This window comes from Cupressus sempervirens, chromosome 3 (assembly GCF_028749045.1).
Source record: "Cupressus sempervirens isolate cs-2001-9-10 chromosome 3, ASM2874904v1, whole genome shotgun sequence".
Lineage (NCBI taxonomy): Eukaryota > Viridiplantae > Streptophyta > Pinopsida > Cupressales > Cupressaceae > Cupressus > Cupressus sempervirens.
The window spans coordinates 652,434,949-652,458,292 of record NC_143120.1 but is presented as its reverse complement, the minus strand read 5'-3'; the positions used below and the strand labels follow the sequence as shown (position 1 = coordinate 652,458,292).

General features: G+C 33.2%; 1 pseudogene; it reads right to left on the bottom strand.

The window, feature by feature from the left end:
* Positions 1 to 10,524: 10,524 nt before the first annotated feature.
* LOC149568382 (putative carboxylesterase 17) lies at positions 10,525 to 22,417 on the bottom strand (annotated as a pseudogene).
* Positions 22,418 to 23,344: the final 927 nt, after the last annotated feature.

Genomic DNA, 23,344 nt, shown 5'->3' with positions numbered 1-23,344 from the left:
GAATGACAACTAAGCATCTGCCCACAAAAGGTGGGATATCCTCGATCAAGGTGAGAGGATAAGTATGACTTAGGTAGGAACAAACTCCTATGTTGTCAAACACCTCCTAGACTACAACTAATAAATAAATGCATTTAACTAAGTAAACTTAAGTAAAAGAGTAAATAATAATTATTTACTCTAACACCACCCCTTAAGTGCAACTTAGGGGAATGCACTTAAGCTTACAAAAACTAAGATGAAATGCAAAATGGGTCTCAATAACAAGGCAATGTTAGGTACCCATGTACAAATGCAAAGAAATTCATCCTCTAAAAATGGGGAAAGAGGGAAAACCTTGTGGAAAAAATCACCCCCAAAAAAGAGGTAAGTACAAGCATGCTGAAAAAAAAACATGAAGGAAGGAAGGCCTCGACAAGACCCGCCAAAGACAACTTCCACTAGAAATGGCTCAAGAGACTCTTTGAAAACCATAATTACAACCAGCCCCCCCATGAGAGATAGAAAAGACACCAAAGACCCCAAGAATAATGGAGCCGCTGGAGAAAAAATTGAACCAATGAAACTCCAATGTGGAGGAAACAAGGGAACCCCTAAATGAGAGGGAATACTAGAAGGCCTAGTTGATGCTCAAAGGAGAAAATATGAGGATCCTAAAAGGGAATCCCCAAGGTAGGTGTAATGACACTGTCATGAATGTCCACTATAGATTCTGCAATAGGTGCACTTGGAGGCTCAATGAATGGAGCTTGACGATTAGGTAGAGTAGAAGAATCCTATTAAAGAGAAAATTCCTCAATTGAATGTGGTGTGGAAGTCAAAATAGGGATCTCAAGAACAATACAAAGGTTCAAGTATCTTAACTACACCACATGATGCTCTTGCAAAAGAGAAGAAGTATGCTCTAACAATGGAGATGGTGGACCAAAGTATGAGAAGGTGTAGAGATGAGTGGAAGGATCAACTACCCTTGTAACAATAAGACCTCTTATTGCACGATCCCAAATGAAGATTGAATCTATAGTGAACTCAATTGTCTTCCTTGATCCATTGCGTATAATCTAAGAAATTGAGAGAAGGTTTGCAAAGAGAGATGGAACATACAATACATCATTGAAGATTTCATCTTGAATGCTAACTAAATCTTTCCCAAAGACTAGTAGGGCATTTTTATTCCCCATGCAAATATGGGGAATGGGAGAAGCCTTAAGACTAGAGAAGACACCATGAGAAGATGTCATATGGTGAGAAGCACTTGAATCTAGTATCCAAGGGACCTGGGAAGGGGATGCAATGTATTCCTATAATGCTTGACCCTATCCAAAATATGATGTAGAGGATGAAGATATGGAAGAAGACTAAAAGGAAGACCCCTGTGAGGTAGAAGAGGATGGAGAAGAAATAGTGCTCTTCTAAAGAAGAGCTTGCAAATCTGCAATCGATTTCTCATAGCCATCAAATCTCTTCTAAAAATAATGTGCCTCATCATGAGATCCTTTTTGACAATTGGAAAAAGTAGGAGTCTTAGTCTTCTTTTTCTCCTTCTTAGAAGAAGAGGATGGACCAGTAGAGTGCTGAGAGGAGGAATTAGATATCTGCTTCGACTTCTGCTCATGTGTATCCTTGGCAAGCAATGCCTATGACTATGAACCTGTAAGTGAATCCATCTGAGTGATCTTGGACTATTCTTGTGTCAACTGATCACAAAATATCTCAAAAGATGGCATCTGATGTCTGTTACCCAAGGAATCCATAGTGGAGTAGAAAGTGGAAGAAAAGATCTAATATTGTCTTCATAACTTAGAGAGTATCAAAAAGATACACTCATTATCTTTTTTTTTTTTCCCACATCCCTGCAAAACTATACACAAAGATTTGAACTTCATCAAGAAGTCCTTAATGGTGGGAAAGTTGTCAAGTGTCAAAGAAGTCAACTCTTCATCAAGCTATAATGCACAAAATTCATTCACTATGCCAAACAAGTTATGAAACTTTGTCCAAATAGCCCGAGGAGTGGTCAAACCATCCAAGTGAAATAATAGACTATTAGATATGTTCAATGCAATCAATCCCATGGCTTCATCCATTTTGTTTCTATGCTAATGAACCTCAAAAGAGTATTGTAGAATAGGTTGGTTCTCATCCAGACATGACCATAAGCCTCTTGACATGAGAATTATAGTCATTTGTGCTTTCCAGGTGTGATAGTTGTGCAGCGTGAGCCGAGTCACAAAAAGATCCGACATTGACAGAAGATGACAGAAGTAGAAGGGTCTTATTCTGAAGAAAATTATAGAAAAGAAAATTTCCCTTCCCCCCCACAACTGATAAATATATCCCTCAAATACCAAATAAAACAACTATAGAAAGCACAAAAATTGAGAAAAGAACTTGGATTCTGGATGCAAAGAGGGAGGAAACTAAGGCCCCTACTTCAAAACCAAAAATAGGAGCTCAATATTACTCCAAACTGATTCCAGATTTAGAAAGTAGACAATAAATCATGCACTTTTAAAAAAATAGCATTGAAACATGTGTCCATATGAGCCCGAATGAAGCCTTTGAAGGTACAAAAAATGGGATTTTTAAGTTGCAAAAAATTTGAGGAATAGAGATGTCAAACTTCTACACCAATGTGTAGATCATGAAATTCTACCCCAAAACAAAAAAAAATTGCTCGAAAAAATGAGTTTGTATGAGGGAGATATCATTGTTTGAAAATCACCTTTGTAGTTACTTTTTTTGAATTGTCATTGTCACACCTCCAAAAAATAAAGAAATTTTTTTGAAAATTGTCAGATCTATTATGTTAAACCCTCTTTCTCCTTTTTCTCCAAATACTAAAAAAATGCTCTTCCTCCTGATTGAAAAAAAATCACAAACAAACTAGGGTTTGTGTCTCTGAATTGTAGCTTCAAAAATCCTTCAAACTAGGAAGTAGTAGGGAGGCTCTGATACCATGTAGACATTGATGAAAGCCAACTTTATAGTGCACCAAGATCACCTACATGCAAATAACCTATTGAAGAGAAATCGAAGAAGGAAGGAACAAGAGCTTGAAGCAACAAAGAAAAATTATATTGCAACAATGAGAAAATGAAATTGCTATCCAAAAATGCAAAGGGAGAACCTATTTATAAAGGCCTCTAGGAAGCTTGTAGAACAAGCTTAGAAAGTGCTAGAAAGTGCTAGGAGATAAGAATGACAACTAAGCATAAATCCACAAAATGTGGGATATCCTTGATCAAGGTGAGAGGATAAGTATGACTTAGGTAGAAACAAACTCTTGTGTTGTCAACAACTCCTAGACAACAACTAATAAATAAATACATTTAACTAAGTAAACTTAAGTAAAAGAGTAAATAATAATTATTTACTCTAACACACATCTCAATGAAAGTAAAGAAATTGTTTTTCTATCCTGCTTTTTTACTTCACTAGTAAATATGAGAAGAACACAAACCATTTTGGAAGATTAAGTTTTCTATACTTTTAAATAAGATTAGTTATTACTTCACTCCATTATGTGATAATAAAAATTTTCGTGATGTTTGTGCCCACAACTAAACTCCCTATTCTCATTTTTAAATGTAGTGATAATCTATTTAATTTTTAATATAATTCTTTTTTATTATAATATAATAATTGCAAGTTATTTTAATTGTCTTAAAAGTATAAAATTTGTAGGTAAAAGAGTAGTATTCATAAATAAATATTATTTAATAAACTTTGGAAGAAAATATATCGCTTTCTACAATATAAGAAGGAGAGAGAACATGAGACATTGCACCTATTGGAATTGGCAGAGATAATGAAGATGGAAATGATAATGGTTGGTTCTAGATTGGTATAACCTTTGTGGGGATATAATCTACTCTCCAAGTGACTATTAAGCTAGGGATTCTTAGATTTATAGTTCTCCTTCCACCTCCTATAGTGGCTCCACAATTGTAGGTTTTTGGTTGCCCAAGAGTTTTTATCACAAAATCTTTTTCTCACTTAGGTGCAAATGTATCTATGAGGGGCTCCTCCTTGATGGAGGCTCTATTTTTATGTTGCTGGTTTTCTAGGGGTTTAGATGCCTTTCAGTTGTATGGATAATGCCAAGGGTTTATTTAGATAGCTTTCATGGTGATGACTATATAAGTTTCTTAAGTCTCATTAGTTTGAATTCAACATACTTCTTGCTTTTGATCCTTGCTAAGGGATGGATGTTAGTAGTGGATGTTGAGGGAAAGGATTTTTATGACTCCAACACTAGAGTTTTAGTTGGGATGTAGCATACTTTTCTCTCTAACATGTATTTTGATGTTAACTTTGCATTTTTTTTGTGTCCTCTTTGTGGGTGTTGTTCAAAATTTGGAACCTCTATTTGTAAGAGATGCTTGAAATGAGTCCCTCATGGTCTCTTTTTCCAAGTCTCCTATAATGGTGAAGACTTTGGGTTTGTGGGTACTAGAAATGTTGTAGATTGTGTAGAAAATTGTTCTACACGGGGAGCATTGGGCCATTTTGGTGACTTCTCATGGGTTTTTTTAGGACCCTTCCCTTATGGAAGAGTCTCACTCTATTTGTGTATGGCTATTTTTAGATGTCCAATGCATTAACAATTTTTATAAGATTTATAACTTCACTTCATCCTAGAGAGGTGAAAGGGTGCTATAAATCCCTAATTGTGCCTTCTAAACTACACCATGGATATTCCAAATCACTTTTAATTTGGTACATTTACCTACCTAATTATCAAGTCCCCTACTAAATAAATTTGGTTTCAAGCCTATATAGTCAAATATGATGCCAATCACACAATTTTTTTCTTGGTATGGAAAAATATCCTAAAAGGAATAAGACATCACATAATTAGTTTATTTCTTAAATATATTTTATAATTTTCAATTTTGTATGCAATGTATATACTATATTTCAATATTTGTAACACCCTATCATGTGACCCAAAAGAAATTAACCTAAAGTTTCACTAAGTTTGTCAAATTTTTTTTTGAAAGATAATAAACAACAACAAATATAATATAGCAGAAGCATTAACATTCACATAAACGCATACCATAAAACATATTACAATTCGTAAGGATCTAATGAAATTGAATCACATTTAAATTTAATTAATATTAAATCCAATATATAACACATACACATTAAAGATTAACTAAAAGTTCAAATCCATTTAAATAATATAAAATTATATAAGATGCCACTTGGCAATAATTGGAATGCACAATCATCTATTGCACATGTTACATGGTATGAAAGGCTAAAAGAATATACATGATGAAATAGATTACATCTTCTCATAAGATCTATGAAATCAAATACAATATATTAGGTATAACCATCCATCATAAAAATATAGGAACAAATAGAAAGGAACATTTGCACAAACACATCCAATAGTGGCATCCCATGGTTGGCTCTCAATGGTATAAGAAAAAACACTACCACTTGACCTCGTGGAACCTAAATGGCCCACTCCCACTCCATAGAGGAGATAGTCTCAAGTACCAAATAGGATAACAAATTCAAAATTCAAAAACCAACATCTAGGTTCAAGGAATCACCTGAAGAAAACTATCTCAAAGGGTATCAAGACACAAGTATCAACTAATCCTAGAGGCAACATAAATATGTTGGAAATTTATTATGTAAATGGGCAAGTTTCATTGCATGAGCCAACTCTAAGGTTACCCTGGTAGCCTCTCCTAATGTCTCTATGCAACATTAGTATCCTTTTGTACAAATAAGGCATACTAAAGAGTCAACTCTAAGGTTATCCTGGCAGTCTCTCAGGACTCTGACCCCCTAGTGTCTTTATGTGGTACCATATCTTATTAATTCATTTTAAACATATTTAATAAAATGTTATCACTTATTAAAACAACCTACAAGGTAGCCTCTTTAAGGCTCTAACTTCCATTGGAAGCCACTTCCCAACATGACATACAATTAACCTACCCTAAGCTCAACAAAAGAAAAAGATCTCAAATGACTATAAACCACACATCAGTTCTTAAATAAGCGACTAGAAAGTGTAGAAACATCACTAATCAAAATCATAGATTTCACCAATATGATCATCCTAACATGACTGATCCAAAATCAAGTACACATAATCTAAATCCATGTCATAACATGACATCACCAAATCAAATTGTACAAACACCTCATTCCTATATAAGTGATTGGAAAGAAATTATATATAACTAATCAAAGACTCAAAAAGATATATCAAGAAAGACACATCATCCACCTCAATTTTACACAAGAACTAGAAAGCACATCAAAATATCTAATCAATCTCATCATAGCACACACATGACACATCACCATGGTTGGGTATAAAAGATCAAAATTAAAACATCATCATGACATCACAGAACAAAACTCTCAAGCCTCTAGTAACATCTTGATTGATCAAAGCTAAGTCAACCCCAAAATCCAATATCATTAAAATCACACATCTCATACAGAACATACAATAGTAACTTTTCATAAAACATTAGGCTTTGGAAAAACATGCATATTTAGTTTTCACTATAGGTTTCCAAGTTTTCATTTCAAAATATTACAGTTCATAATGTTTTCAATATTAAAAAATGTTTCAATTTTCATTTCTTGAGTTGCTAGATTTACTAAGGTTTCTGAGTTCACTAGAATTCCACACAATTCAACAAATCATATAAAGTTATTTAAATATTGTTTCATAGTTTAATTCATTATCAAAACATAAGAGTTCAGTGAACATACACATCAAAGTTTTCATCTTTTTAAAGTATGTTAATTACTAATGTTTTTGAATAAGAAAAATTTCCTAGCAATATAAATCATTTTCATACAAAATCGAATCATCAAGCACAACCCAAGTTTACTAAAGATAACCATTAATTCTCCTAATTAATTTCTTTAATTTTCAATTTACTTTGAATTATATTTAAATAATAAAGTAATAAATAAAATTTTCAAATAATTAAATTTAAAAATTTAACAATTCTTATTAATAATTATTATTATCAATTATTACCATAATAATTTTAAATTAATTAAACTTTGGAACAAACTTTTCCAAAAAGGGAACCTACTAAAAATAGAGACTTTCCCAAAATGGAAATGCTAAAAATATAAATTTTCTTGAAAAAGAAACCTGTTAAAAATAGAAACTTTTCCAAAATGGAAACCTACTAAAAATAAAAACTTTTCTGAAATAGAAACTTGCTAAAAATAAAAACTTTCCTAAAATAGAAACTTGCTAAAATAAAAACTTTCCCAAAAATGGAAAACTACTAAAAATATAAACTTTTTAGAAATAGAAACTTTCCAAAAATGGAAACTTACTAAGAATAGAAACTTTCTAAAAATAGAAACTTACTAAAAATGAAAATTTTCAAAAATGGAAACTCACTAAAAATGGGAACTTCTGGAAATGAAAACTTACTAACAATGGAAACTTTCAAAAAATGGAAACTTACTAAAAATGAAACCTTACGAAAAATAGAAACTTTCCAAACTAGATCTAATAGAGCAATGAAAGTTAAAAAATTTAATTTAGTAATTTAAAACTAATTTCCTTTTCAAAATCCCTATCTTGAATGTAATCAAATTCATTATGAATCACTGAATTTAAATCAAATGAGGGTTTCCAATCTTAATTTAATAAACAAGGGTTTCAATTTAATTAATTAATTCACAAACAAAATCAAGAATAGAGAATAGTAAATTTCAACACGAGTTTCAACCAAATCTAAAATTTTGAAAATAGATTTATCCAAATACGAAGAAGATAAGAATTTGAAGAACAAAAACTACTGTACAAATAAACCACGAGATCTTACCTAAATTTGATGTTAAAATGATGAACGCACAAAATACACAATAATTCCATTTTTTCTAATAACTTTCCTCTGTAAAAATTGCTCCTCCAAAACATGTGTAATTACAAAATGAGCTCTAGAGCTCTAATAAAGAGATCTCCCCTAATTTGGGGCTCTTATTGTGCAATCAAGAGAGAGAACTCATTGATCAATTACTATTTATTACTTTGTTAAAAATTACCTTTTAATGCACAACTCTTTTAAATATTTAATTACAAAATATCTTATTAAATTATTTTTCTTCCTTCCTTTGATTAATTTATTATATTTTAATTTCATACATAGGCATTATGTAATTTAATTAAAATAAACTTTATTAAATTATGTTTTCTCTCTTTTATTAAATCATGAGACATTTTAATAATATATTTATTAATTCAACTAATAATATTATTTAGAGTTTATTATTAAAAATAAAACTCTTAAATAATTATTATTAAATTAAATGAATATAAATATGCCTAAATAGAACATTAATAAAATATTTAAATTTAATTCTTTTATTTAATAAATTCACGAGACATTTTTAATAATATATTTATTAACTTAATTAATAAAATTATTTAGAGTTTATTATTAAAATAAAACTCCTAAATAATTATCATTAAATAAAATAAATATGAGTATATTAAAAATAGAACTTTAATAAAATCTTTAGATTTAATTTCTTTATTTAATTAATTTCTCAATTAATATTATATTATTAAATACTAAATTTTCTTTATTAAATTTTCATTAAATTAAATCATTAAAAATTATCTTTTAATTTGATTTAGTTATAACAGAAAATCACAACAAACCGAATATGACAACTCAACTAAAAGTCAAAGAATAAAGTCAACTCTAGGGTCAAAATCACTAATTCATGTCACTTGACGAATTCAAAAGGGTGAAACTAACTAAGATACTTGTCCTCTTTTCTACGACAATTGAGTTAGGTTATGATTTGGACTCAAGAGTTATCTCCCTACTTATACCATTGTAATACTGCAATAGGATACACTCATCTTAGCAATTCAAGGAAGTCAATACCTGATACCTACAATTTGCATAAAATCCACACACGTACAAACACAATATTCTAAACTAAACAAGCAATAGCAGGAAGTGGTTCATCATGTAGATCCCGACTAACAGGTGATTACGACTCCCTCAACCACAATAGAACACCACACATAAAAGAAACATACATGCACACCATACATATGCAAGTATGGGGTAAGTATTCATGGAAACCACATAAAAATAATTCATCTAACTAACCATCAAAAGATAAATGAAATCACTAACTGAATGTAGATATATCATCATCAAAACAATCATAAACACCTAAAATAACTAAGTAACTCATCACATATATAAATTGAGTATGAACTACATCTAATATAATCTAGTAACTAAATACAAATAATCATAAAACAAGATTAGACAACTAATATAAAAGAATTTAACAATACAACAAAAAAGTCAAATAGGAGTAAGCATTACAATATCTATAAAACATAATGGATATGACACACATCATGCTTTAAAAAATATATTAAAGATTAAAAACTTAATAGATTTAAGTTTTACATGTTACCTTGCAAATCCTACTAGCTTAGATATCTTTACACATCTATCTAAAACACATTAAGAGATATCAATCTTAAGATGCCTATTTATTGATATCTCTCGGTGTGTTTTAGATAGATGTATAAAATATCTAAGCTAGTAAATAAAATGAATTGTACAGTGTGATGTCTATGCTTAGATAGAATCTACACTCCTAAATAATATAAAATGAGCTTCTAATTTTAATTGTCTATTCTTTTTTATATCAACATTTTGAATATTATTATAAGACCTAAATGATGTTGAATTTAATTTCTTTAATTTCTCATGGTAAAAATAGTGATGTTTATTAGAATTTAGGATGATACACGCACTCCCATTTTTTTTGTGTCTTATTCTCCCCACAATAATATTATGCAATCAACAAGAAGGTGACTTTTTTGGCAGTGGACTCTTCTCGGATGGTCAAATTCATATGCTTTGTGTGATTACATCGGTTATATTAATGGATTTTAATTTTTTCAAAGCTTATTTTGCGGCAACACTTTCTATGAAATTTCAAAGAAAAACTATGCAAACATGGTGTCATTACTGCTCCGTGCTTCTTGTGATGAAATGAAAAATAAACGACGAGATTTTTCGGCGTGAGAAAACATTTTAGAGGAAATCTTCTATGAAATAAGCCTCTCTGCTACTTTTAACCAAAAGAACTTGTACCATGATCTCCATTAATGGACCTTCACCTTCATTACTGTTAATTCTGTGACCACTCGAATGCTCAATCATGGAGGAGGGAAAAAATCCAATTTTCTTTTGAGAAAACCTAGCATTAATTATGCTTAATGAAAAGACAATGAACAAAGTTCCCATTATTCTTGTCAATAAATCTTCCACAAATTACATGCACCAATGGCAATTTGACAAGAAAATTGCTCTAAAAGTGAAGATTTATTTGACAGCATATCAGATTTATTTGTATCAGACTGAGTCAAATGAGCTGGTAGCAAATTAACAAGCTTTGATAAAATGGTTGCTACACCAGTGGTAATTCAACAAGATTTATTTGTATCACATGGAGCCAAACAACTTAACAAGCTTTGATAAAACGGTCAATGGCGGCTTCAAGGTTTGAAGCCTACACCGCAACCTGCGCATCTTTGGCGATGGAAAATTCATCAACATGAAAATAATGCTCCACATTTTTTGAAACAATCATCTCAACGCTGTGCCCCTTATTTATCATAGCCTGGCAAAACTCGATATGTGTGTCTCGCATCAAATCCCTATCGACAACTACAACCACCATTTTCAAAATCTTTAATCCACAGAGATTTTGAGCCTGAGGACCCATGGGATTTATGATTGGGTGATCTCTATCACTCCCCTTCGGCAAAGCCATCTTTAAGAATCCATCGATCTTCTCCACAGCTATAAAGGGGGTTCTAGGAACAATTTCTAGCTCAGATCTGCTCCTCTCATTTTTTAGAAACCCTGGATGAATGAGTACATAGCCGCACAAGTAAAGAAAATTAGTGCTTTTTATGGTGGCATATTTCAAGGCACTCTAGTATGCTAAATTACCCCTTGCACTTTCTCCCATCACAAAACAATGCTTGAAATTGGTATTTTCAGTGATCCAAGGTTCCTTTTCTTCACTTGTTTTGGCCACAAGGGTTCAAATCCACTCAAATGCCTCAATACAATCATGGCAAGTGGTGCTCAGGTGTGAGCCTATAATCCACTGACATGATTGTTGGAATTTAATGCGGTGGTTGTCTTGCCCTTGGAGCCAAATGCCCACCTACCACCTAACGAATTGCAAAACATCCAAAAAATTTAATGTTGGTAGGTGAGTTTGAAAAATGAGAAGGAAAAATGTTTTAGGTTAGAAGACAAAATGGAATGATTAAATTCATTTAACCAGAAAGAGAGAAGTTGAAGAGAGTAGAAGAGCAGAGAAAGAAGAAAGGAAGTGATCAGTAGATCAGTCATTGTAGAGATAGAAGGAATTGTTGTCATGCCTGTAGTTGCACGTGCTTCTACTTGTCATTCTATAAGTTTGTAGTTTATTGCTTGATTTGACCTGTGAAGCAGTGATTGCTCTAGGCATTATTGTATGCATCCATTAGAGCTACAAGTTCAAAGTTTTAAGTTGTTTATGAGTTTGAAGTTCTTAGGGTTATTTTAGGGTTTTTCTGGTTGAAGTCGAATGCTCCTAGATTTGTAATAGTTTGAATAAAAGTTGAATAGAAATCAAGGAGGCATACATAAATCCATTATTCTTCCTCTATACATTGCATTTGAGAAGACTATTGTTGAATATTTTAAGTCGTGGCTCTCTAGTTTTAATAGTGAAAACATTCACGTTATAAACTAGCTCACTTGGCTTCGTCTTCATTTCAATTTTTATCTTTGTAGTTTTTGTCAAGCTTACTCGACACCTTCTTCTACTGAGCTCCACCCTGTAGTGGTGACCAAGCTCACTCGGCATCCATAGGTGTCAAGTTTCCCTTCAAGTGTCAAGCTCACTCGACACCCTCCTGCCACTCAGCTCTTTAAGGTGCCAAGAAAAATTGTCACTCGACACCTTCACGTGCCAAGAAATTTTTTTAAATTTGTGACTTATTTTTGAGATGGTATCAGAGCTTTGAGGCCCCACATCCATAGTGAGTTAAAAAAAATTTTCTGGGATATTTAACATCATAGGAGATGTAGGAAAGATATGGTAGCAACCACCACCCTTCAATGGACAAAATTATAATACATGGACAAAGAAGATGAAGACCATAATGGTTGCAAATGATTAATGGGTTCAATGATGTGATAGACCCAACTCAATATATTGCTCTCACAAATGCATAGAAGAATCAGTTGAAAGAGTCAAGGAGAAAGGATGCAAAGGCATTAAGTCTTATTGAGGCAGCAATGACAGAGACAATTTTTCCAAAGATTGCAGCAACCAATTATGCAAAGGAAGCTTAGGATATCCTTGAGACGAAATTCAAGGGGACTAATAAAGTCCATATAGTAACGCTACAAAATATGAGGGATTTTGAGAACCTTCAAATGAAGGAAAATGAATCAATTGCAAATTTTAGTTTAATGACCTCCAATGTGATCAACCAACTAAAGTCAAATGGAGAAGCCTATCAAGAGTAGAGGATAGTAGAAAAGATATTGAGGAGTTTATCTCATAAATATGACAATTTGGTCATGACCATAGAACAGAAAAAAGACCTCACTATTTTGATAATGGATGAGTTTATGGGTACTCTTCAAACCCATGAGCATAGGATCAACAAATCTGCATCTTCTTCTTCCCAAGAGAAAGCATTCAAGGCTCAATCAAATTCAAGAGGAAGGGGGAGAGGAAGAAATGGCTTAGGTAGAAACTCTAGAGGCAGAGGTTGAGGTAATGGAGGACAAAGAAATACTATAGCAAAAAGCTCACAAAATATTTCAAGAGGAGGTAAGAAAAACTACAACACAAATAGGAGTAATGTAGAATGCTACTACTGTCATAAATATGGGCATTATGCAAGTGAATGCTGGAAGAAGCAAAATGATTAGTTAGGACAAGAAAATGTGGCTGATGTCAACATGGGAAGTGGAAACAATGCCCCTACCTTCATCATGTGTAATGTTGGTGAAGAAGGAAGCCCTGAGGTTTGGTACCTCGACAGTGGATCTAGCAACCACATGAGTGGTAATGAAACCTTGTTTTCATTCATTGACAAGAGTTTCAAATTTGAGATTAAAATGGGTAATAATGGAACCCTACCAGTAGTGGGCAAAGGATCTATTATGATCCGCACCAAGAAAGGTGAGAAGAAGGAGATACAAAATGTGTATTTTGCCCCTTGTATGAAGCACAATTTGATGAGCATTGGTCAGCTCATTCAAAATGGATACAAAGTGCTGATGGAGAATGACACGTGTGACATTCATGAAAAGGATGGGAGAAAAAACTTACTTGCAGCAATTCAAATGACAAATAACATAATGTTTCCCTTGAGGATAGAGACATATTGTTTCTCATCTCAATTTGGTGCTACACCTCCCACACAATCAGCTCTAAGGAGTGTGATTAAAGACCCCTCACGGCTATGGTATTTCAGGTATGGTCATCTTGGCTATGCTAGTTTAAATTTTTTGTCAAATAAAAGAATGGTAGAAGGTTTTCCATGTATAAGAAATTCATGTGACAAGTGTGAGGCTTGTATTTGGGGTAAGAAACATAGGCTTCCCTTTAATTTTGAAAAATCTAGGAGGGCTACATATCCATTAGAGTTAGGGTATATTGACCTAGTTGGTCCTATGCAAGTTACTTCCATTGGGGGGGAGTACTTATTTTATGACATTTATTGATGATTTCAGTCATAGGACATGGGTTTATTTTTTGAAATCTAAATCTAAAGCATTTGATAAGTTGGAAATTGAAATGTGTTGGTTGTTGTCTTGTATGTAGATGATTTGATTTTTACTAGTAATAACAAGGCTTGAATTGGTGAGTTCAAAGAGGCCATGAAAAATGAGTTTGAAATGATAGACCTAAGTCTCTTGAAGTATGTTCTAGGAATAATAGCAACAAATGCATAATAGCATCTTCATCTCTTAAGAAAAATATGGAGGGCAGATCTTAGAGAGATTTAAAATGCAGAATAGTAAGGCAGCCCAACACCAACAACAATAGGTCTGAAGTTGAGCAAGGACGACTTTAGCAAGAGAGTGGATCCAACACTATACAAGAGTATGGTTGAAAGTCTAATGTATTTGACTGCAACTCAGCTTGACATAATGCATGCAGTAAGTTTGATTTCTAGATTTATGGAAACACCAAAGGATTTCCATTAGCAAGTGGGAAAGTGGATCCTAAGGTATGTGAAAGGTACCAAGGGATTTGGAATTTTGTATACTGCAGCAAATGAATTCAAGTTGATAGGTTACACTGATAGATGATAGGAAGAGCACTTCTAGATATGTATTTCATATGGGATTGGGTGCAATTTCATGGGCATCCAAGAAGCAACCTATTATTGCTCAATCTTGATGTAGGAGCATCCTGGGTTGCCTTATTATCCTGCTCACTTTTATTCTTTCTACCAGTTATTACAGAGTTCCAATTTTCAGTTCTTACCAAGTTCCAGTTTCTAGTTCTTATCGAGTTCTAGTTTCCAGTTCTTAACGAATTCCAGTTTCCAGTTCTTACCAAGTTCCAATTTCTAGTTTCTAGTTTTTACCGAGTTCTAGTTTCCAGTTCTTACTGAGTTCCAGTTTCTAGTTCTTACCGAGTTCTAGTTTCCAGTTCTTACTGAGTTCCAATTTCCAGTTCTTCTCGAGTACCAATTTTCAAGTGTGCACTGAGTTATCTAGTGTGTGTCGAGTTGTCTGCATTTTTGGTTCTTCTTGAAAGTTGACTAGTGGGATTTATTTTTGTTTGCGACATTTATGTTAAGATATTTTCTTGGGATGTGTCCAAACCATTATTGGGTCAGCCTTCCTCTTATGTAATGTTCTAGAATAATCTGTAAGGCATTTTGGCAAGTATATATAGAGTGTTTAGGCTTATAGTTAGGCAACTTTTTGGAGAGCAGATTAGAGAGCAGAACTGAAAGTGCAAATTTGCAGTTGGATCTTTGAACGTGAATGTATTTTGTAATTGGCCATAACCCAGAAGGCCTTATAGTAGGGCATGTATGGTGAATATTTGATAAGTTAATAAAAGATATCTTGTTCTCTCTCCTTGGTGTTATGTTTTTCTTGTGTTTTTCACTATGTTAACTCTTGTAGGGTGGTTTGGATAGTTGGGTGTGCCTTTGGCCCTAGTTATTCACCCTCTTGCCTATGTCAATTGGTATCAAAGCTTAAGGTTCATCCTTGTGGAGATTGGATCATGTAGAACCCTAATTTGGATTTGGTTGTAGGGTGGTAGATCTACGAATTTGACCTATAACTTGCAGAGGGTTACGATCTTGTAGGAACCTGATTTGTAAAGATGATTCATGGTAGAGGAAATAATGTTGATAATGCTATATTGGATCAATTGAGACAAATTGTAGCCAAATTAGATGTTGTGGAGACAGCCTAGAGGAGAGGAGCACATCTTGATGATGTAAGTGATGATGAAGCAGCAGCACCAAACCCTAATCAAGAACCTAAAAAAGACCAAGATGAAGCAAGATTATTGAGAGTATTGTCGAGAGCGAATTCAAAGCCTACTATAGAAGTTATTTTTTATGATGGAAAATTGGACACCAATGCTGTGTTGGATTGGATATTTGATATGAAGAAGTTCTTTGAGTATGAAAACACTCCTAATAATAGAAAGGTGAAGATTGTAGTCATTAGGCTAAAAGGTCATGCATCACTATGGTGGGAGCGCTTACAAACTGATAGACAAAGGAGAGGAAAGAAGAAGATTAGAACTTGGCCAAAGATGGTGAACAAAGTAAAAAAAAAATTCCTTCCTGCTGATTACCAAGTTGGCTTGTTGAGAAAGATGCAAAATTTGAAGCAAAAGGACATGACTATAAAAGAATATACTGAGGAATTCTATAGATTGGACATCAGATCTGGACATGTAGATGATGATGTTAAGAAAATTGCAAGGTACATTAATGGATTGAGATCTGGAATACAAGATGAAATAAGTTTTGTAAAGCTGGAAAGTGTAGAAGAAGCATATCAATATGCCTTGAAAGCTAAGGAGATCTTGACAATGAAGCATGAACAAAGACATAGAGGTAGAGGCAGTAGATTCCAGAGAGGCAGAGGTAGATCTTATTGAGAAAGTGGTAGATCTGATAGTTCTATGAAAGATAAAGGCAAATCTGAATGGAAGAATGATGACAAAGGCAAGACTGAATGAAAAAGTGGTAATTCTTACTGAGGAGGCACTAATTCTTACCGAGGAAGAGGTAATTCTTATTCTAGAGGTGGATTTCATGGTAATTATTTTAGATGTGGCAAAGAAGGCATAGATCCTTTGAATGTAGATTTGAAGGTGGGCAGAATAATAGAAATGTTATGATTCAAGAAGGCATTAAGAGTTCACCAAGTAGACCTGAGGCTGGAGAAAATTTGATGGTGAGAAGAACCTTATGTAATAAGGGAGGTGATGAGGAACCTATTTTAAGGAGAAGTCTTTTCAAGACAAGATGTAAGATGGCTGGAAAATGTTGTAAAGTGATCATTGATAGTGGAAGTTCTACAAATCTGGCATCAAAAGAGCTAGTTACAAAGTTGCAGTTGTAGAGGCTAAAACATCCCAAACCTTATCATGTTTCATGGATCAAAGATGAGCATAAGATATTGGTAAGTGAGAAATGCCTTGTGAAGTTCAAATTGGACATTACTTTGATGAAGTTTTGTGTCATATTATGCCCATGGATTGTTGTTATATTTTGTTGGGTAGACCTTGGCAATATGATAGATATACTAAACATGATGGAAGATTGAATCGATATACTCTTTGGGTAAATGGGAAGAAACAAACATTTTTTCCTTTGATCGAAAGTCCAAATGAGGTTAATTGTACTACTATAAAAATTTGCATGGTTAATGGGAAACAATTTGAAAAGGAAATGAAAACGAATCAAGTCTATTTTGCTATAATTCCAAGAAAACTAGGAGTTTTGTCAATGGATACAGAGTGCAAGAAAATAGTGTTAATCGAGTGCTAGTTAGTGGTGACCGAATGATAGATGGTAGTATTGACCAAGTGCTAGAAGAAATTGTAGAGTTGTTGAATGAGTATAAAGAAATTATTGCTAATGATATTCCTGATGGTTTACCTCTAGTAAGAAGCATAAGTCATTGTATGGATCTGATCCCTAAATATAGTTTTCCAAACAAAGCCCCATATAGATTAACACCTACAGAGAATGAAGAACTTAACAAACAAGTGCATGAGTTGTTGCAGAAAGGTTTGATTAGAGAAAGTTTGAGTCCATGTGTTGTACTTGTTGTATTAGTACCTAAAAGGAATGGAGAATGGAGAATGTGTACTGATTACAGAGCCATTAACAAGATAATAGTGAAATATAGGTTTCCTATGCCAAGGATGGATGACTTAATGAATTATTTGAGTGGAGCAAAGTATATTATCAAGATTTATTTGAAGAGTGGCTATCATCATATCAGAATTAGAGAAGATGATGAATGAAAAACTACTTTCAAGACAAAAGATGGTTTGTATGAATGGTTGGTTATGCCTTTTGGTTTGACTCATACACCTAGTACTTTCATGAGGTTGATGAATGAAGTTCTAAAAAGATTCTTGGGTAAATTTGTGATTGTTTATTTGGATGATATTCTAATATTCAGCAAGACTAAGGAAGAACATCTTGAGCATATTAGACAAGTATTACAGAGGTTGAAAGAGGAAAAGTTGTTGATTAATCTGAAAAAGTGTTCATTTATGCAAGAGGAGATTGTGTATTTGGGATTTGTGATTTCAGTTGATGGTTTGAAGATGTACCCTAAGAAGGTTAAAGAAATTTTGGAATGGCCTACACTCGAGAATGTGAGTGAGGTAAGATCATTTCATGGTTTGGCTAGTTTTTACAAAAAGTTTATAAAGAATTTCAGTGCTGTTTGGAATGCTATGACTAAAACAATGAGGGGAGATAAAAAGGAATTCAAGTGGACATATGGAGCTGATAAGAGTTTTGAGACTTTGAAACAAAAGGTTGCTGAATTACCTGTATTGGCCTGATTTCAACAAAGTAATTTAGGTTGAATGTGATGCAACTGGTAATGCAATAGGAGTTGTATTAAGTCAAGAAGGTAAGCCTATTGCTTTCTTTAGTGAAAATTTTAATGATGCTAAAAGGAAATATTCTATGTATGATCAAGAATTTTATGCCATTGTTCAAGCATTGAAGAAATGGAGACATTATTTGATGCCTAAGGAGTTTGGGTTGTATATTGATCATAAAGCTTTACAATACTTGGGAAGTCAACATAAATTGAATCAAAGACATATAAAGTGGGTTGAGTATTTGCAGAGTTTTACATTTGTGATCAAGCATAAGAGTGGAGTTACTAACAAAGTTGTTGATGCATTGAGTAGAAGACATTCTTTGTTGACTGAAATGAAGGTTGAAGTTCTTGGTTTTGATGAGATGAAAGAGTTATATGATGTTGATCCTGATTTTTCTAAGGCATGGAGAGAGTGTAAAGCACCAAATATGAAAGATCACATAAGTAAGTATGATGAATATTTCATTCAAGAAGGTATGTTGTTCAAAGGTATTTAGTTGTGTATTCCTAGAAGTTCTATGAGGTTGCATTTGATTAAGGAAAAGCATAGTGGCGGATTAGCTATACATTTTGGAATTGATAAGACATTGAGTTTTTTGAAAGAGAAATATTATTGGCCACAAATGTATAAGGATGTTTAGAAATTTGTAAAGAGTTGTGGAGTTTGTCAAGTTGCAAAGGGAGTGAGTCAAAATACTGGTTTGTATACACCTATTACTATTCTTGAGAAACCTTGGACTGACATTAGTATGGATTTTGTTTTTGGATTGCCTAAAATAGTGAAAGGGTATGATTCCATATTTGTTGTAGTGGATAGATTTTTTTAAGATGGCTCATTTTATACCATGTAAGAAGACATCAGATGCTAAGCATGTTGCTAAACTTTTCTTTAAAGAGATTGTAAGATTGCATGGATTACCAAAAAGCATTATGTTAGATAGAGATAGTAAGTTTGTTGGTTATTTTTGGAAGACTTTGTGGGAAAATATGGGTACTAAATTGAAGTTTAGTTCTACATTCCATCCACATATAGATGGATAGACAGAGGTTGTGAATAGAAGCTTTGGAAATTTGCTGAGATGTTTAGTTGGGAATAAGCTGAGTAATTGTGAGATGGTATTGGCACAAGCTAAATTTGCATATAAAAATTCTGTGAATAGGAGTACAATGAAGACTCCTTTTGTGATTGTTACTAGAATGCATCCTAGAGGTATATTAGATTTGAGAGATATTGCTGGTGAAGAAAAGAAAAGTGTTGCAGGAGAAGAATTTGCTGATTTTATGGAGTCTTTGTATAAGGAAGTGAAGTTGAGGTTGGAACAAAGAAATCGGAAGTATAAGGAGAATGCTAATTAGTCTAGAAGACACCATGATTTTCAAGTTGGTGATGAGGTGATGGTTCATCTAAAGAAAGGAAGATTCCCAATTGGAACATATAACAAGCTGAAGATGAAGAAATTTGGACCTTGTAAGATCCTAAAGAAGTTTGATAGTGGTAATGCTTATGAAGTTGAGTTACCTAATGGCATGGATATATCTCCTATATTTAATATTGCTGGTTTGTATAAATATCATGAGTTAGATGATGAAGTTGTTATACCAAATGATTATCCTAAGAAATAGATTGAGGAAGTTGAACATTTATTGGATCAAAGAGTTGGAAAGAGTACAAGAGGAAAAGATTACTATGAATATTTGGTGAAGTGGAAGAACAAACCTATTGAAAATGCTTCATGGATTTCTCAATTTGAGTTGGATTCATCTCAAGTTAGGACATCTCAATGATTCAGGAGAATCATTTCTTTCAACTCTGGTTGTCTGATGCAGGAGCATCTTAGGTTTTCTTGTTATCCTGCTCACTTTTATTCTTTCTACCAGTTATTATTGAGTTCTAGTTTCCAGTTCTTATCGAGTTCCAGTTTCCAGTTCTTATCGAGTTCCAATTTCTAGTTCTTACCGAGTTCCAATTTCTAGTTCTTACCAAGTTGCAGTTTCTAGTTTTTACCGAGTTCTAGTTTCTAGTTCTTATCGAGTTCCAATTTCCAGTTCTTACCGAGTACCAATTTTCTAGTGTGCATCGAGTTTTCTAGTGTGTCGAGTTGTCTATATTTTTAGTTCTTCCTGCAAGTCGACTGGCAGAATTTTTTTTTAAATGAAATTTACGTTAAGATATTTTCTTGGGATGTGTCCAGACCATTGTTGGGTCAGCTTTCCTCTTATGTAATGTTCTAGAAGAATCTGTAAGGCATTTTGGCAAGTATATATAGAGTGTTTAGGCTTATAGATAGGCAAGTTTTTGGAAAGCAGATTAGAGATTAAAACTAAAAGTGCAAATTTGTAGTTGGATCTTTGAACGTGAATGTATTTTTTAATTGGCCATAACTCAAAAGGCCTTATAGCTGGGCATGTATGGTGAATATTTGATGAGTTAATAAAAGATATCTTGTTCTCTCTCCTTGGTGCTACGTTTGTTTTGTTTTCTTCACTGTGTTAACTCTTGTAGGGTGGTTTGGATAGCTGGGTGTGCCTTTGGCCCTAGTTATTCACCCTCTTGCCTGCATCAAATCTATAGTAGAGGCTGAATATATAGCAAAAAATGCAGTAGCATGTCAAGCTATTTGGTTAAGGAGGATCTTGATAGATTTGAATGAAAGGCAAGAGGATGGAACCACAATTTATTGTAACAACATCTCATCAATTTTATTGTCCAAGAATCCAGTCTTCCATAGTAGAAGCAAGAATATTGAGATCAGATATCACTTCATCAAAGAGTTGGTGGAGAATGGGGATATCAAAATGGAATTTTGTAAGTTTGAGCAACAACTAGCAGACATTTTCACAAAGCCATTAGGAATTGGACCTTTTGTACTCCTAAGAGAGTGTCTTGGTGTAGTTGATGTGGATCAATAGTGATCCTTGTTTTTTTGGCTCAAGACAAAGGGGGAGTGTTGGAATTTAATGCGATGGTTGTCTTGCCCCTAGAGCCAAATGCCCACCTACCACCTGATGGATTGCAGAACATCCAAAATATTTAATGTTGGTAGGTGAGTTTGAAAAATGAGAGGGAATTTTTTTTAGGTCAAAAGAAAAAATGGAATGATTAGATTCATTCAACCAGATAGAGAGAAGTTGAAGAGAGTAGAAGAGCAAAGAAAAAAGAAAGGAAGTGATCAATAGATTAGTCATGACAGAGACAGAAGGAATCATTGTCTTGCCTGCGGTTGTACGTGCTTCTACCTATCATTCTATAAGTTCATAGTTTATTGCTTGATTTGGCCTATGACATAGTGATTTCTCCAGGAATTATTATATGCAACCATTAGAGTTGCAAGTTCAAAGTTTTAAGTTGTTTATGAGTTTGATGTTCTTAGGGTTATTTTAGGGTTTTTCTAGTTGAAGCCGAATGCTCCCAGATTTGTAATAGTTTGAATCAAAGTTGAATAGAAAGAAAGGAGGCATACATAAATCCATTATTCTTCCTCTATACATTGCATTTGAGAAGACTATTGTTGAATATTTTAAGTCGTGGCTCTCTAGTTTTAATAGTCAAAACATTCACGTTATAAACCAGCTCACTCAGCTTGGTCTTCATTTGAGTTTTTATCTCTGCAATTTTTGCCGAGCTTACTCAATACCTTCTTCGACCAAGCTCCACCCTGCAGTGGTGACTGAGCTCACTCGACATCCATACTGTCAAGTTCACTCAGTATCCATAGGTGCCGAGTTTCCCTTCAGGTGTCGAGCTCACTCAACTCCTTTAGGTGCTGAGCTCAATTAGCACCCTCCTACCACTCGGCTCCTTAAGGTTCTAAGAAAAACTATCACTCGAGACCTTCACATGTCGAGAAAATTTTTTAAATTTGTGACTCATTTTTCACAATGATGACTACCTTCAATGTTTTGGCAAGGCACGAGTAGAAATAATTATACATGCACCAGTCAGCATGGGTGATGCAAAACCTTCTGCCATGTAAATGAATCACCTGTGGAAGCTTTTGTTCGAGTTTCTTCTCAGGAAAATAAATGCGAGCCCAAACTCCAGTTGGCTCATTCAAAATCACGTCTTTTATGGTGACTCCATTAACGAAGGTGTGATTTGAAGGAGGGATCAGATCAATGAGGGGCATTGGCAGAGGGGTATGCTCCACAAATCCATCATTGAACAACTTTAGCTCTCTGGGAACTTCCTGCACAATTATTTTCCTTGGTTCTTCCATTTTTCTTTGTGAGAAAGAGAGAATGGTGGTCACGGACAATCTCCTTACTAATACACACAAAAAATTATCGTCGGTACTGTCCTAGCCAATCTTATTTTCCTCATTATATAGACAATTTTCCTACCTTCTAAAAAATTTAATCCTAAGGTTGACTATTCGTACAAGTAATACTGAAACGAAAGTGCAATAGTTCGACAGATAATAACAAAAGCATCTAGTTCTTGCAGGATGCTTTGTTTTTTTATTAGTCTAGAGACTTATGTTTTGGCCTAATTTTCTATTATTAGTTTTTCTCTATTGTACAAATATTAAATTATATTTGTAAAGTTTCTCATTTCTCTAATTTTAATTTTTAATTCTTAAAGACAATTTCTTTTTTCTTATTGATTTCTCCTATTTTTGCTATTGATTTTTTATTTTTATTTTAAAATATTTAAAATATTTCATAAACTACTCATTTTCTACTATTTAATTTGTCTCTATTCTAAAAATATTAATTGCATTTTTAATTCACAGTTTTATTTTTATTTTTATGTTTTAAGATCTATTTCTTTTTCCTAATTGTTCCTCATATTTTTGTTATTTTTCTTTTAAAATTTTCAAAATGTTTCTTATGACACTTATTTATGAAATATATCTATATTTCTTTAAAAAATTCACAAATAAATATTTTTACATTTCTTTAAAAAAATCATATGTATTTTAATTTTCTTACATTAATATAACTCCATAAACGTAGAAACACTAATAGACTATTTGTGTCTAAAGTCAATAGTAAAGAACTAAGAATTAAAAATTTGAATTTTTTAATTATGTATTTTGATTTTTTCACATTGTTATGATTGCCCTAAAAAAAATTGATAAAGCAAGTTATGTGAATTGAATACCTGTTATATTATTATTTATAAAATTGGCAACATTATTTTA